The 12,007-nt window shown below is 36.9% G+C and overlaps 1 protein-coding gene across 6 annotated transcripts in view; it reads right to left on the reverse strand.

Moving 5' to 3' along the window:
• The window catches only part of LRRC4C (leucine rich repeat containing 4C), a 1,203,118-nt gene that overhangs the window by 798,706 nt on the left and 392,405 nt on the right, over positions 1-12,007 (reverse strand). The window lies entirely within an intron of this gene.

A 12,007-nucleotide genomic window follows, 5' to 3' on the forward strand; every position in this document is an offset into this window, starting at 1 on the left:
GCGGGGCTCAAACTCACAAACCATGAGATCATGACCTGAGCCGAAGCTGGACGCTTAACTAACTGAGCCACCCAGACGCCTCACCAGTACATTTTTTTTTTAAACAGAAACATCTATTTTTGACATACTTAATTGTTGGACTCTGTCCCCCATCAAAGCTGCTTTCTTATAAATGTCCAGTCAACCTAGGGCTAGTTTACAGATGAGAACAAGATGACCCAGCTGCATTGTTTAACTTTCCTAGCTTCCTCATGGGGCAGACTGAGGAAAAAAAAAGCTTCTTGGGTCATTTCAGAGGTTAGTTAATAGTGGAAGTGGCCTAATAACTAGAACAAGGGAGGAGGAATCAAACCTCCATCCTGAAGATGAAATGGCGAGCTGCATCACCTAGTCCCAGGTAAGTTTAAGCACTGAGCAGAGGAAGCAGAAGCCAAGGAAGAAACTAGTGCACTGAGGCAGGTGTGAGAGCACAATCACCACGTTATGGATGGGTAAGGGAAAGGACTGGTCTGGGACAGATCTCAGTAGTCACTGTGCTTTCACGCCATGATATTCATGGCGCTCACACACAGGGTGACCATCTTATCCTGGTTTACCTGAGGTTTTCTGGGTTTAGTACTGAAAATGTTAAAGGTTGTCTGGGTTGTCGCTCACACTAATGTTCCTTCTTTTCTGTGGCTTATAAATTTTTAGACAATATAATCTAAAGTTCAATTATTCTTCAACTTTACCCTTTATCCATGACTAAAGAACAGCGAGCTCTGTGAAACCTGTCTGGCCACCATAGACGAATTGTACAGAAAAACAATGATTTCTAATGCAGTGTCTGTAGTTTAGATTTTCAGAAAATCTACAAAGGTTGGGAAGGTTGTAAATACACCTTTTTCTTAGATTCCAGCCAGTCGTCATTCATACCAATGCAAGTTACAACATAGCAATGAGGCAGGCAGGCCTACTCAGGTGTCAGACTGAGGAAGGAAGAACAAACACAGGCTCTAAGAACAACTTGTAATTACTGGTCCAAGGCTTTCGAATCAGAAGTAATGGCAAAACAAGAGTAATAACACACACACACACACACACACACACACACACACACACACACACACACCCCTGCCTAGAACAAAACCAGCTTAATTCTGTTGAGGGGGAGCAGATCCCAAAGGTTTTTAGTGATCTTCTCTTTATTTTTATATAAATCCCTGTAAGCCAGTTAATCCTCTTAATTTCCCTAACCTCATTTACATCTCCAATGTTAATTTCCCACCAGGTTCTAAAATCCCTGGATGAGATATTTCCTTAGTCTTGTTTCTGTTGTATTTGCCTCCCGCAATCCTTCTAATTTCAGCTAGAATTTCTCATGCTTCCTACTCCTAAATCTGGCACGACCATGTACTCCACAAGGTAAGAGGTGTTTTTTGATTTGTTCTTATTTTTTTCTAATGACAGGGAATCAAAAAGAAGAGATGATATAAAGTACTTGAGTCAACTTTGGCCACATGGACTTTTGGAGATTTTCTCTAGGGACCTTGTATAAGTTCAAGTTTATCAACTCAGTAAAACAAGGAAAGAACTTGTCTGAACTGGAAACATAAAAGAAACGTACATATGGCACACATAAATATGCATTCATTCCACGTAATGAAGTTCCATTCACAAATATTTATTTTAATAATAAGGCATAGGGCAGGCATCACAGAGTTGAATTTAAACATGCTCTGTCATTTTTTTTAATATGAATGAATTGGGGGCGCCTGGGTGGCGCAGTCGGTTAAGCGTCCGACTTCAGCCAGGTCACGATCTCGCGGTCCGTGAGTTCGAGCCCCGCGTCAGGCTCTGGGCTGATGGCTCGGAGCCTGGAGCCTGTTTCCGATTCTGTGTCTCCCTCTCTCTGCCCCTCCCCCGTTCATGCTCTGTCTCTCTCTGTCCCAAAAATAAATAAAAAACGTTGAAAAAAAAAATTAAAAAAAAAATAATAATATGAATGAATTGAAGGTTTTCATTTGTAGAATGATCCATGTATGCCTTACTATCACTGAGAAGATTCTGGCTGGAAGGGAGTTTCTCCATTTGCAACTGCTGAGGGACCATCACACTACAAGGCCCTTAAAGGAAAAAAAAATGAGGATTGAAAGCAATTTCCTTTTTTTTTTCCCTGTCAAGTGTCTCTTCATAGAGCTTCACATATCCCCAGGACCATGGGTCCCTCCCCAGTTCGATCCCCAAATCAATAATGGTCTAACATAGACTTCAGACCAGACAAAGAGAACGTTTGGACTTTACAGGCGGTATAACCCTGCTGCATGCCAGGTGAAGAGGGTTAATGTGATAGGAATTCAGCAAACCATCAGAGGACCCAGTACATTTTTTTTTTTCTGTATGACTAAATATTTTCTCCACATAAATATCTGCATGACCTTTTTTTGGTATTAAGATTCCTTCAGTGAGTTCAGAGACAGCAAGTATTCTTGTATTCATCTTTAAATTTTTTACAGGGGTTGGGTCCAAGGTTTTGAATAAAGCGAAGTGAATATTTATAATATGAATGGAACAATTTGAACATATATGAAGTATAGTATTTGAAAGAGAAAGAACTATTGTCCTATATTCACACATAGACTGTTAGGGTAGGTTTTTGTTTGTTGGTTTGTAGGGTTGTCTGTCTATCTATCTATCTAAATTGAAATTAGATTTTGTTATTTAAAATTAAGAAATTTTACATTCAAAGAAATGTTTTTTAGAGTTCTCTTGACTTAACAGGAAATCTGATGGCACTGAGGCTACTTTCCCACCTGCAAATAACTGGCAAAGTTGGAGGGTTGGAGGATAGGTAGGTTGTATGTTCTTTAATTTGCCACAGGCCTCATTATTTCTTTATACTGAGCCCAGGCCTTCTTTACACATTTGATCTCTAGATCTCAGTTTATGCTTGTGTGAAAAAGGAATTGAACCGGTTTGGGAGAGGATGAAGGGTATAGTAGGAGGTTCACTGTCCTCTATGTATCCACAGACAGTCTCTAGTAGATTCTTAATTCTCTGGCCATTTTATATCAAATTGTGTATGTGTTTATTTGTGGCTTTTTCTCAGAAATAGTTTTATCACATTTTCTCAAGAATACATCTACCAAAAAAAATCAAGAACCATGGAACTAGTCAGTCAATAGGCAAGTATTCATGGAACGTATCCACTATATACAGAGTTCTAAGATTTCCCAGTCCTTCAAAACCAGTTTCTTAAATTATTTATATAACTGTATACACATGTGTACACAGATGTGCACACACCAGCTTTAACAAAGACTCTATACATACCAAATAATTAATCAAAGTTTCAAAATAACCCCGGCTTGATTCAGCACTGTGCTTAAAACTGCATGGTTCTCTTTCAATATCAATTCTCAACTGAAACACACATTTCACTGCAGCAATTTTCTTGGTCTCTGATCAGACTCTTAGTCTCCATACATCAGCCAAGAAAAAGGAAACCAAGTAAAGAAAAAGCCTTCAGGCTTGTGATGAAAAACTTCCCAACCTGAAACTAAAATTCCAAATGCTGCTTGCCATTCTCTTTCTAAACACCTCCAATTTATACAAAGTGTGACATTTGAGAAAATCAAAGGTTTTAGTGTTAACTCAATCCAAATTATTCCTTCTGATTAAATATACAAGAACCTTCTTTGGTATTTAATGACCCTTGAAGCTAGATGAAATTTCCTATGAAATTTTCTAAGAAGCTGAAGCCTCTCCTTTGTTTAAAAACTTACATAAATAAATAAATAAATAAATAAATAAATAAATAAATAAATAAAATAAATAAATAAATAAAATAAAAACTTCTTTTTGTTTTGTTTTGCTTTTATACAGTAAGCTGCATACACCCCAGACCAGCTCTATCTATGTTCTGTGCAGGTATACTCACACTGCTTGGATTCAAAAGGATCCACTAAAACTAAGGGAAATTGTTATCACACTGAAAGAATTGCTATTGAAATAAATTTTAGAATTATTTGTCAAAACAAGACAACAGGCTCAAATGGAGTCATTTAAGCTAAGCCCCAAATCACCAATCACACTTTTGGCTCTCTTAGAAATAGAATCTTAAACCAGTCCATCAGGAATAGCCTGATCAGTGCTAATTAGGTAATCTGCCCGATAAACCTCTGCCATCTCTTACAGGAAAGTAACTTTCCAATAGTCAACCCATTTTTTTGACAGTATAGCTTCCTAGTCCCTGCTCCTTCCTGCCTATAAGTCTTTCATTTTCTACAGCTCCTCAGAGCTCCTTCCTGTCTACTAGATTGAGTGCTGCCCAAGTCAAGTTTTGCTTAAATAAAGCTTTAAAATGTTTAATATGCCTCAGTTTTATCTTTTAAGAGAATTTAAGACCTGACAAAAGGATGTGTTTTCCTGGAATATTATATCACGTTTTGAGAAATGAGAACTATCCTATTTGAAACACCTTTGTAAATCCAGTTTTCTTCACAGAGTATCTTTTTCCAAAACTGAAAAATATTACTCAGGAAGTCTTAGCAAGAATGACTACAATTATCGATGCCAAGTTGAGGTCAGAGATAATGAATAAGCAAAGGAGCTCGCGTTTAATGTTATTAGAGATGTCTTTTCAGAATAATGAAAAAGGAAACTCGTGAGTTAGGAAGGACAAAAACTATGTAAAAGTTCAGTTTCATATGAATACATATGTAAATGGTCTAGACAGGCCTTGTCCACATATAGACATTCAGACGGTAGAGAGATAGACTTGTACTGTTCCATTCTTAAAAGTTAAAAACTGTGGTTTTATGCAGGTTTCTATAATGAAATATAGAGCACTGTAGATTCTATAAAGCATTATCATATAAATTATGTCTGCCGCATGATCATTACAGTGGCTGAATTAGAATCCAAGATCATACACACGCACATACCCATATACCCACACACAAACCTGCACAACTCACATATACCTGGATGTGTACATGCACACCATTCACACACACTTGCACATTTACATTCAACATTCACTTGTGATCATAATTATATGTAGGTATATACTTACAAATATAGTCACACGTGCAATATACTCACATGTGTGTACACTTTTGACATTTGTAAGGATCTAATTTGCTGGCTTTCTACAACTGTACTAAGATTCATTTCCCAAATCAAAATAATGCTGGGAAGAATTGACCCACCTAAATAGTCTAGCATAAATCCCGAAAGTAGAGGAGGAAAAAGAGCTGCAATCCATTTCCAACTGAAAGATTTGTGATTCTGAGGGTTTGTTGTTGTTGTTGTTGTTGTTGTTTAACCTTTCTGTGTCTCGAATGTCTCTTCTTTGATAAAGGACAGACTACTTGCTCCACGGTGACAAATACTTGTCAAATGATAGAAAATCTGTGGGGTTTCTGAAATACCCAGATCCAGAGTTACAGTTATAATGGCTTATAGGCAGAGGCAAAGACCTTCAATAGGAGTAGTAGGCAGGTTTGGCACCCTGGAGAACAAGGGTTTGCTTAAAGGTCTGTTTGTCAGTTGATACAATGAACAATCACCCAAATGTGACCTCTCAGTCCCTTTATAGGTATCTAACTTTATGTCCCTTCAGAAAACAAAACTCTCCAATTTATAATTTTAAGTTACTTTAAAAAAAGTCAGAGCAAAAATGAGCCACATGGAGAGACCATACGGAGTGTAGGTGGAAAGATTAAAATTGAAGCATAATTCACTGTCTAATGCACATTTCCTTGCTGCAACTCTGCTCTCTCCACCTCCCTGAAGCTCCCTTCTTCATCATCTTCTCTCTAATATTTCTCTGTGGTTCACCCACATCATTTTTCTCTTAGATCTTCAGGGAGCTGTGCCGGGTAATGAAATCTCCAGTTTGCTAATGGGCAATAGAATAATAGTCGGAGTTGCATGCTGACCCATATTTTACATGTTAATTTGTGTCAGTCACAGGAATACCTTCTTTTTTTGTTAAATGTTTCTATCCTGGGTGAAATAATAGATGAAAAACCTCAGACAAATCACGGACATAAACGGCTAGTAGTAAAGGAGCAGCTGTCTCTCAGTTCCTACCACATGGAAAGACATTTATCTTGCTCTAATCGGCATGGATGGTAATTGTGAGCCATGAAACAACTACTAGATAAAAGGAGCCTCCAGTTTGCCACCTGTTTTTTATTTATTTTATTCAAGCCTCAGAGAAACCCAAAAAGGATGACACAGAATAGAACCTTTGGAATAATAAGAAGGGATATGGGGGGGTGGGGATTTATTTTGGAGTGTTTGATTTGATAGGGTTGATCTGCTCCCTCTTATGTTTCAGCAGTAACCAGAATGGACACGGGAAGACTTGATTCTCTGAGGCAGACTTGGATCCCCAAATAGGCAAGTTCTAGGAAAAGACACTCAAACCCTCTTGGCTTTTATACTTTATGGCATTAGACCAAACCATCAACATGCCTAGAAAGAATGTTATTGAATTATAAGCAGCTTGTTTCTGTCCCAATAAGATGCTGGATGGGAGTAGGGCATTTTATTAATTGAAACCAGTAAATGGCACTTGTATTCTTCAAACTTGCTATATAAGGAAGTTTGTTTCCAGGCTTATTTTTCCCATTTACTTTCCAAGCCTATCATTGATATCTATATAGATATATCTATTATACAGGTATCTATATATAATTTTCAGACTTTGCTCTGTGTCAGGCTCAGTTATTTGCATGCATTACCCCAGTTACACCTTCAGAATACCTAGTCATTCTTATGCCCATTTTACAGATGAAAAAGCTAAGCCTTAGAGAAACCAGACAAATTAATTACCCAAGGCCAAATAGTGATAAAATGAGCCATTGTACCCACAGCTGTCTGACACTAAACTATCACATTTAACCTTTTTTATTGTTTTACTCCCATGATATAGAAGTGTCAAAATCATAGAGACACTAAATCATCATGTATAACAATAGTCAAAATCATTAGTGTGCATTGTCCAGGATTATACAGTTTCCATTGTTTTTCAGCATATTTCTCACCTGAACCTCACAACCACCAAGAATGATAGATAAGGTTTTATAGTCTCCACTTCATAGATGAGAATCTTGATAGGTCAAAGCACTTTCCACAATCACAACATATATGGAACACTCCAACCCATTGTCATGTAAACATAATAGAGTACAGTAGAAAGACGACTCTTGCATTTTGATACTCAACAAACTGTCATTTCCTGTAGGTGATCTCTTACAAGTTAATTTACAGGTATCACATGTCCTCAGGAAAATCTGAGATAGACAACATTATTAATGTTATTGGTGGTACATTGCATAAGTGCAAAAGAAATTATGTACAATCTATTAACAAGAGAAGAAATGAAGAAAAACTTTGCACCATGTCATAGCGGTGGAAGCATATAAAACAAACAAAGGGAATCTTTGTTGTAAAGGTAGGGTAATGTGTTTTGCCAAAAAATTCACCAAAGTCATCTGGATAATGGTTTTAGCATGGAGGAAGAATTCAGAAAATCAGAGTAGTCTTTCCCCAAATGCCGCTTGTGTATCTTGACTAGTTTCTTGACTTTGAAATAATTAGAGAAAATCAGTCATCATTTTTGGAGTGATATCCCTTTGACCAGACTGGAGGTAGGTCTCAGTGAGAATAATAGTAGAATCAAATTTGTTAACTGCCATCAGGGAACTTACAAATGTAAATGGTGACCATACATACATGCAAACCATGCTCAGCTTTAATGGCATTAAATAGGTGTGGAAAGTTCGGAACAGAGTAAATATTCACCCATTTCACAACACATTATTTGGAATGCAACTATATGATACACTGGTACAGAAAAACTGTCTTCAAGATGCCTCCACTGAAATTAATATTTCCATGAGGTAAAGAAACTTAAATTGCTTATGAATGTCATGCTATTTTCCATGGTTCAGTGTAGCTGTATTAAGACAAGTCATTCTGGAATATCTTTATTGTATATAGTTGAACCAGAACAGTTACATGTGCAATAAGAAAGAACACCTGAAGTCTATGGTTCTTCTCTCTTGAATATTTAACACTGAATTTTTTTATAGTTAACTCTCATTTTGCATGAGCTTTAGTTAGATGCTTCCTGTCATCCATTTCAATAAGCATTTCTCGAAAATAAGTACTGATCACTGATTGTTTCCCTCCTTTGATTGCTGTTTACTGGCCACAACTGTATACTGATGTCATTTAATCTCATAAATTTCCTGTTAAGACAAAGGCTACTTCTTCCTAATTACTCACATACAGAGTTTAGAGTTGGAAGAAATCTTACACATTTTCTACTTGACTTCCTTGATTTTGTTGGTCAGGAAACTGAGGCAGCTTGAATGGTTAAATGGCAAGCCCATGTAGCATAGTCAATGGTTGACTTCAGAACAAACCCACTCTTTCCTTCTCCTTTCTTGTTACATTTCTCCAAGCTGTTCATTCCCAATGGAATATGTACAACATACAGACAATTGAAAGCAAGTTAGTAGGAAGATAATTACTAGTAAACATTTCTTACTGAATGGACAGAGAGATTCAGACCGTGGAGACAGAAAGGTTGATGCTGGGGCCTTTAGTTGGCCACATCCAAATGTTCCTTTTCCTGGAAGTCCCTGCTAACCTCAAGTAAAGATATATGTTCTGTTGGTGTTGAATGGATGAGAGAAGGCAAATGATGAGTTCATAAGCATTAGTGGGAAAAACTAAACTCATGTGATGTGAGGGCTCAAGGATTCCCTCTTCTGACTGGATTAGCAATCTCTATGTAATGCAGCGAAGGCACAGCTGTCATAGGGTGTTGACTTCCATCTGGAAAGTATTTTCCTAGCTCAGTGAGAAGTCAGTCTTTGATGGGGTGAGTCAAAGAGCACCCTGTGGGTATTTTCCACTCTAGGGAACAATGTTGCCTTCCAGATGGTAAATTTTAATAACATACAAAATTCACAATACCCTTCTCAATTTGTGGCCATTGCTTCCAATACAAGGAATTAATAAACACACAATTTAAAGAACTACATATGCCTTTAATTTTTCATCCTGGTTCCTAAGATCTAAAGACCAGTGAACTGATCAACAGAAAGAAAAAAGAGCAGAGAACTATCTCTGCTTTATTAGCCTAATACTTGAATTGGCTATATTTATGGTTAATATCTTCATTTTATAAAGGTTTAATGGTTAATTTATTCTTTGAAATGGTAATAAAATAAAAATTATGTTTCATCCTCATAACAGTATGAATGTAACACTAATGTGTTTTTAGTGGTTAAGTTTTGGGTTAGGTTCTCTGTACCATGGTTCATCTCCTTTCCTCTTCATAACTACTATGTAAGGAAAGGATCATTGCCTTTTTTTTTTAACAGACAAGGACACAGACTTAGTGATACTAAGTAACCTAGATCATACAGCCAATAAGTGGAGGGACGATTTATTATTCCTTTCTGGCTCTAATTCTTGGGCCCCAGAGGGAGTATGAAAACAGAATACTGCTTAGAGACTACATATATGTTATGTGACCAACTCCACTAATATCACTGTCGGACTCCAAAGGAAAGGAGATTAAAGAAATCACTTGTTAAAAAGAAGAAGACAAATGGGGATAGAACAGTCATGGGTAGAGTATTCAAAATAACTCTGTAGATCCATAGCTTACAGTTATTTCTAATTTTTTGTCAACTAAAATATAAATTGTCCACATCTTGAGGCTGAACGCCGTGTGTCAACTAATCAGTTAGCTGGGAGCGAGACTAGTGAAACGCCTAGCATAGGCACTTTAGTTTGCCATTCTCTGCTGGTAACTGCTGTGATCAGTAACTCTCAGAAGATGACAAACTCAGTTTCATGTTAAAAAGTGGCTTAGAAAACAAAGCCACTTACCCATTTTCATTACTGTGCTGCAGAGAGAGCTAAGTAGTCCTAGAATGTGATAGTTCTTAGCCATATAAGCAAACAAAATAAAACTCTTTAGAACTGACTTCCATTGGGCAGATCTTAAGTGATGAATTACATTCTAAAGGGACAGTAATAATAATATTTGCAAATTGAGGACATAACCCTCCTGAATAACAAGACTACATAGGACTTAGATACCTCCTTGTAAAATAATGAACTTGGATCCCCAAAGTGAAACCATATACAAAAAATAACTCAAAATGGATAACAGATAAAAATATAACAGCTAATATCATGAAAAAAATATTAGAACAAAACATAGGTATAAATCTTAGTGATGATCAATTAGGCAACAACTTTTTGGATAACACACCAAAAGCAACAAGAAGAAAAAATAAATAAGTTGGACTTTGGCAAAATGTAAAACTTTTGTGCATCAAAGGACATCACAAAGAAGGTGAAGATCCAACTCACACAACAGGAGAAAATACTTGTAAATCATAGATGTGACAAGGGGCATATGCACAGAATATATAAAGAGCACTTACCACGCAACAACATAAAGACAAATAACCCAATTTAAAAATTGTCAAAAGCTTTGAATGAACATTTCTCCAAAGAAGATGTGCAAAATGCCAATAGCACATGCAACATCACTATTCATTAGAAAAATTCAAATCAAAACCACAATGAGACACCACTGAATACAATTAGGACGATGATGTTAATTAATAAGAATAATAGTAAAAACAACAACAGCAACCATTGTCAAAGATCTGGGGAAATTGCAACTACCCTACAGTGATGGTAGTAATGGAAATGGTGCAGCCACTGTGGACAGAGCTTTGGTAACCCCACTCCTTGTTCAAATAAAAAATGCTTGTAACTTCTTATTAATCACAGAATTCAAATTCAATTCCCTGTAATTTTTGTCAGGATGGTGTATAATCAAATTCAATCCTCATCTCTTTCTATGTTTCACTATTCCTCTTGGCCTCTTATATTCCAGGGAACCCAAACTTCCCAGACTTTCTTTTTGCTTAACTTTCTCATGTGTCCCTCTACTTGGGATGCATCCATCTTTCTTTTTGAGTCCTTTATCCTTTGTGGTCAAATTATACAACTAACCCCTACTCCTCTGTGCAGTTATTCTCTCTTTTCTGATCTCCCACAGCATTTTATCAACAGATCACCCACACAGTACATTCCCCTCTCATCTTTGTACTGAGACTTGTACTAACACTTATCTTTATCCCGGTCATATTTTTCTTCTGGCTACTAAAATCATTGGCAGGGAAAAAAAAATTACCTGGCAACAAAATAAATAAATTTTTAACCTTCTCTTCTAAAGATGTAGATACTAAAAACTAACGTATTCATGAAAAGGTAGGTGAATGAGCAGATGAATAAATTCCAATTTGAATAAGCGAGCAGTGTGGGAAAGGGAAAATGTTCTAAGACTTTAAGTTTAGCTTTAATTCCTCTTTCATTTATTTATTTATTTTTTCACCTTGAAATAGTTCTTGAAATTTTCTAGCATTCCCTGTATAATAACTAACAAGTTACCTAGAGACAGTTTGCCTTTTTATTCATCTCGAAAGCTCTCTGGTATCATTTTGTGATGACTACAGATTTATAGTAAGGATTTAAAATCCTGAACTTTTGTTCCTTCACACTGTACATATAAATCAAGTACCTTCTATGTGTGAGACATTGTACTGGGTGCCATGGACACTAAAGTGAACTCTTCAGAGGGAACATGGATCCTCCTGGGGGAAGAATACCCCAGTCAGAGGAAATAAGTCCAAAGCCCTGGAAAGGGACTTGGCTTGATGCATCAGAAATAAAGAAGCTGGAATGACTGAAAAATTGCAAGCAATAGGGAGACTATAGGGAGTTTGAAGAGTTGGGTGCTGGAATTGGGTTGGGTTTGGGAGGCCATTGTAAGCAGTATTGAGTTTTATGCAAAGAACAATGGGAATCTATGGAAGGGATTGAAGTAGTGACATACCCCGACCCAATTTAGGCTTTGGAAAGTTAATTCCATTAACTCAGACTACTGCCATGTAGGAAACACTTTGGGCAGAAG

This window comes from Neofelis nebulosa, chromosome 10, assembly GCF_028018385.1.
Source record: "Neofelis nebulosa isolate mNeoNeb1 chromosome 10, mNeoNeb1.pri, whole genome shotgun sequence".
Lineage (NCBI taxonomy): Eukaryota > Metazoa > Chordata > Mammalia > Carnivora > Felidae > Neofelis > Neofelis nebulosa.